Source organism: Neospora caninum, chromosome VIII (genome assembly GCF_000208865.1).
Source record: "Neospora caninum Liverpool complete genome, chromosome VIII".
NCBI classification, from domain to species: Eukaryota; Apicomplexa; class Conoidasida; order Eucoccidiorida; family Sarcocystidae; genus Neospora; species Neospora caninum.
In genome coordinates this window covers 578,817-584,816 of record NC_018395.1, presented here as the reverse complement: position 1 = coordinate 584,816, position 6,000 = coordinate 578,817, and positions in this window count along the sequence as shown.

The window sequence follows — 6,000 nt, the reverse complement described above, 5'->3', positions numbered from 1 at the left end:
CAAATTTGATGCCTTCCAGTGCGGCGACCTCGCATTGAAAATCATCCACTTCGAGAACCAGCGGGGGGCCGTTCCGTCCAAGGAAAACGCTACGAGGCCGCAAACGCACTGTGGCGACGGCGATGTTTATTCTCGGAGCCGCGAAAACAAGAACGTCGGGTAGGCTGCCTTAGTGTCGCCGTTCGGCTGCTGTGCGAGTTTTGTCTGCGGGAAACATTAGGACACACACCACGCGAAAGCGGTACTACACATCCCTTTCCCCTTCGCACTCGGCTATTCCACTGCTTAACAAGCAGGCACCTAAACGCCATCAACAAGGGGAACATACGACGTGAATTTTCGGCTCGCCGCATATACCTCCAGCGTACAGTTATGTCTATCTGTACACATACACACCCTGCGTGTACGTAGATACATAGATACACGCGTAAGCAGGCGGTCAGAGCCTGAACAACACCGTACTGAGGGTTTCAAAATATGCCTTCCTTAGGAAAGATATATGCAGGCAGACCTTCGCTGTTCTACATCGATATATACAGATGTGCATTTGCAGGTTGTTGCGAAGCAGGATGCAGAGGCGGAAAGGACAGACATCCGGGTCTCCACGGGAACGCTTCTAACAACGGTTGCTCTATCGAACTCGTTTTTCATCCTTCTGTTGTCTTCTCATGAGCGAGACTACAAGACCATTGACAAAGGAGGAGAAACGGATGTGTGCGCAAGAGCAACTTCTGTTCGGCTGCTTCCAGCTGCTCCTCAACTTAGCGACAGACGAGAGGTACGAGTTGAACAAGAGCCGCTTCTTCGCAATTGCCAAAATGAAATTTCTTCTGCGTCACCAGCATTGTACTTCGATAAACTGTCCTAGGTATTGAACAGAAGGCGTTAGAACTACCGAAAATCTAGGTGCGCCGTTACCAGAGGCTTTTGAGGAAGCGGCCGCCGTGACACGTTGCTACGTTCTGCACCACGGAACAGTTGCCGAAGGTCGATTCCATCTTCTTTTTATACTAAACTAGGACCAGCTACACAGCGCACGGAAACTGGACTGACTGGCTTTATTCCGCTCGCGGGCTGGGGAAAGAAATGCGAAGATAAACACCTATCGTCTCTGCCAGTTTGCTAATAACAGGGCTCTTCCCCTGCATGTGGATAGGGTGTGGCCGAGAGAGTACTTGGGCGTTCATGGTGTTTCTCAGACAGTGACTCCGACGCAACACATCTTGGCTTCTAGTTGAGACTTCCTGATTTCTTAACCGGCATTTCCTGTCCTGTGTTTTCTTCTTCCTCTAGAGTGGAACAGAAAATGGTCAAGAGGGGCATCATACCACTGCTTGTTGATTTGCTGGACCGGAAGCAACGCAACCTCGTGCATGTTTGTCTGTCATTCCTATGGAAGCTTAGTGTTATGAATGGGAACAAAGACGAAATCATCCAATGCGGTGAGTGGTCTTCTGTCTCAGCAGACTCAAGAGGCCGTAGCTCTCGTAGAAAACATGGGAGACGATTACCACATCTCCTGTAATCAAAGTTATTAAATACCGTTACATCCGCGGAAGTTCCTCTTAGCCGAGACTCATACTCTAGGAGATTTCCTTCCAGCTGCTTTTCAGAAAGTGTGCGCTCTCGACAGGTTGAAGGCACGCTGTCCGCCACAAACAGCACCGGTTTCGACAGCACTAAAGTTGGAGGTTGGCCGTTTTTGTATGACATCCTCCGCGTGCCCTAACCAACAGGTGTACCGTTCTGTACTGTCGTGTGAGACACCAGGGTTTCTATCGAAGGCGTCACACCTTCTCCAGAGTTTTTTGGGAACCGACAGTGGTAGTGCACCAACAGCTACGGTCCTTCTCCGGACGCTCTTCAACTTGAGCTTCGATCCAGCGGTTGCCGCCGAGATGGTGGACTGCGGCATTCTGTCCCGCGTGGCAGATCTGGTTGCCATTCCTGCTGTGAGGCCAGTAAGTGTCCCTCGACTGCTCTCCCAGGAAGCATAGTACCCGCATGTCCTGTTCACTGTGGTTTGAGTTCTTGGAGTGAGTGAGCGACTACGACGCTTTTTTGACCAAAGAGTTCACCACTCCGTGAAGTGTGTCCCTTGTGGGAGTCAAACGCAGCCTATGCCGCGCTTCGGAACTGCGGCTCCTTCCTCCCTTCACGCCTGTCCAGGCTGCAATCCGCGTCCTCTACCAGCTCACGATAGAGCCTCGAGGAAGCTCGCTGCTCACATTTCACCAGTCAGGCATCCCCCTTTTGCTGGACGTCGCTGCCGCTACGCCAAAGGGCGCCTGCATAGACGAGTGAGGAGCATCACCCCGACACCGCGTGATCCCGTGTGCCCGTCGGCCTGTGCAACGATTTCTTCCGGCTACATTCTTCAGCCAAGAGTCGCGCGAGACTGCTCTCGCCGATTTCCAATACCTGCCTGCTCTCTCTGAGGGCGTGTTGATGCTTTCGGCTTCGTTCGATGGAGGAAAGATATTTCGCACCTGGCGCTCGTGGTTGTCTTTACCGAGCACCGGTTTGCAGTAGGATGTCGGTCGATGTCTATAGCATGGAAACAGAAAGCTCGGCACGAACCCTTCTGCAGATCATACGCCGCCCACATGCGTGAAATACCTTTAGATCTCGTTTGTTGCTCCTCACGCATGCGCAGAGAACTTGGCGGAGTCATTGTTAACTTATCCGGGCATCCACAGGGAGCCCAAGTCCTGGTCGGTGCACGAGACCAACATTTCAAGGATATCTTTTCCAGGTTGTGGCTGCCCCATCCAGACGTCCTCCTTTTGGAAGTTCTGGCAAGGGTCACTGCGTTCGGTGATGCGAGGCGGTGTCTAGTTCGTCGCCTCACAGACACGCCGGGGTGAGCGAGCTAGTTGGGGGGGGGGGGGAAGCGCATTCTGTAGCCCACAACATCCGCAGGTTTTCTTCTGCGGAGGTGTTGACTCTGTTTCTCGGCCCCAGCGACATTTCAGGAAGCCGGTGCTAAGCCAGCAGCGAGAAGGCCATTAGAACCCCAGCTCGTCAGGGTGCCGAGGCGACAGCTTGAGACTCCGGAGATCGGAAATAAGCATATCGACAATTCTGTCGTATTCGAACACACAGAGGTGGCGACGACTGCACAGAACCATAGTTCGCTCTTCACGCGACGGCGCGCGCGTTGGGAGAATGCCGTGCACCCAGCGTAGAACTTCCCCAGTCATTCTCTGGACCCCCTGCCTAAGAGCCAGCCTCTCTGAAAAGCCTAAGACTGGAGGCATCAGAGAGCTGGCGTGCAGCTAGGTTCCACGATGTGGTCGCCGCTTGCATTGAAATAGTTCTCTGCTTCAGATGTGTCAGTCCGTGAGGCACGCTCGACCATCACAGGTTTGGACGGCCGCCGTTTCTGTGGAGAGTGAACAGCCCTTGAGGAAGCCATTTCTCCAAATGAGAACCCTCATCCTCAGCCGGGTATTCTTGCCTGGGTTCCGGTCCCAAGCTTCCATGCGAACAGTAAAAGGATCCGACTCTAGCTGGAACTGTGACGATTCGCCTGCCTCCCGACGGGAAGCTGTTTACCCTTACACTCTGTTTTTCGTGCTTGGCTCGCTTTGAACGGGGACTTCATCCTCCCCCCATGTCCACTGGAAGATGTGCATTTGGTTTGTTGAACACGTTGTAGACTGGAGGCTTGGGGAGAGCAGCTGCTGAAGATCGCTGAAGAACACCTCGAAAATGAAGCATTCCCAATGTTGATAGTGGAGACCTTCGGCAATCTCGTCCTCGATTGTGACGTTCCTTGGGCTTTCCTCTGTGAAGCCGGTCTCACATCACTTTTGCACCGGTGAGGTAGCTACCTGGCGTGTCAGCTTTGCTGTTCAGGCTACTCTTAGCGTGGCCGACCCGGTTCAGGATTCTCTGTTGCATTGTTGGTCAAAGGCATACGGGTTCAGGGGTCACGCATGGCTTTGGAGATCTGGAGTGGACTTCGGAAGCGCGATATTCGGACTTCCCTCTTCCGTTAGATGCCTGTTGTTCTCGTGTGAATGAAGTCACTGAGAGAGGAGTCGGCCACGACATCGCCCCGAATCCCGTGACAATGCCACGATGTTCATTCTCGCGGATCACGAATTCTCCATGGCGGTTCCAGGCCATCTAAGTTTTCCCCTCTCCATGCCATGAACAAGCGAGACGTTTACAAAAAGCCAGTCACAAGGGTCCAGCCCATGGTGATGTAAGTGGTGAAAGAGTGCCCGTAGAGATTCTGAATACGCCCCGTGTCGAAACTCTTCCCGGGTGGTGCTCGCTTGCCAGGCTTCTTGAAAACGAGGAGACTTCAGATGACGCTGTACTGCGTGCTATTAATTTAACTGAGGGATTGGTGAGAAGCCAAGAAGTCGCAACGACCGGTGCTACTTCCCAGATGATAGCCCTACTTAATGACCTTCTTACGCGCCCCGGAACTTCCTCCTCTGAAGAGGTCCTCGTCCAATTGGTTCGGTGCTTCAGAAGATTTCTGGAGAATGAGTCAACGAGGTAAAACAAAGTGAAAACATACGTTGTTGGGACAGCAGCTACGCTTTTTTACCGGTCCCTTTTCTCTTGATGTCTATGCTACACTTTCCCAAATGGCATATTAGGTTCCACACACCAGAAGGAGTTCGCCTTAGCTGTCACCATTAGATTGAATTGCACATGTCGCAGCCGAGCTAGACCCGAAAACACCGTTTCCTTATACCAGCACAACGGGACAACAAGTTAGGAGATTTTCCTTTCCTTTTGTAGAAAGCACCGCAACTAGATAACCACACTCCGTGATGGAACTTTGAAACACATGGAGGTCGAGTCAAACTAAAATGCGAGCTCGCTACTCTCGCGCCCGGGGAAATTTTGTACGGGACTTGCGTCTGACGTCTGATGCAAAAATCCTGGGGGGCGAGAAACGTTTTTTCGAAAAGCGCCAAAACCGTGCTGGTGACGGTTTGCTGGGGAATTTCCAGCATCACGTTGTACTTCAGAGTGCATCACCTTGGTAGCAGAATGCTCGAAGAGTCCTAGTATCTGAGCTTTAGACGACAGCTTTGAAAGGAAAGAGTAGAGCACAAAAAGGTTGCAGTGTTCTCGGATCTGCGATACGCGATCGGGATCTCAAACAGGGTAAATCCTGATACATCGCGACTGTGCCATCTGCAGGGAGATCGTGCTGGCCCAAACATTTCTGCCCATCTGTTTCCACCGCCTCTCTTGTCACCCAGATATAACTCTAAATTGTGAAGTAAGCGGCGCTTTCTCCAAATGAAAAAAGGAAACCCGTTCTATGTCCCAATCGCACCAAATGAGCTAGCCAGTGTGTCTCATTCACCAGATCAGTTCGGTAAGCTTGTAGACGGTATCGATTGCCCCCCTAACCGTTCCAGTTACGCAATTCGTTTATTCGTCTCGGGGAAGCGGTCCGATCGGGTAGGGTCCCTGTGGAGCGCCCCGGGGTATGCAGAAGACGTGCTGTCATTTGTGTGACTTTTCAATGTGACTTCGATAGGCGGTGGAGGCTCTTCGATTGCTTATGGTAAGTGCTGAGATGCCTGCCACCGAACAGCTGCGCCCTAGTCCCTCTGGGGAAGGACGCAAAATTGGTCAGAGAAGACCTTGGCAGTTGCAAGGAGATAGCAGCTATCCACTGCCAACCTCTGTATTCGATTTAAAAGGCTCACATTTCTATGGAAAGCAGTCTTTGAAAGATGCAACATGCACGCGTGTCTATCGTAAAGCAAGTCCAAATGCAGCATGCGTCAGCGAAACACGCCGCGCTAAAGACGACACCTGAAAAACAAGCGAGGGTTTTTAGTACAATCACGCGGCCAATGGCACGCCTTTCGTTCCTAACAGCAGCGGCAGCGCCTGTTCTCTCCGTTGCCGTTCGAAGAAAAACACGCGGATCGCTGCAGAAGGGGTCCGTTTTCTACCCCGCTACATTCCACGACGCTGGCCAACTCACATGACATCATACGATTTTGACAGATC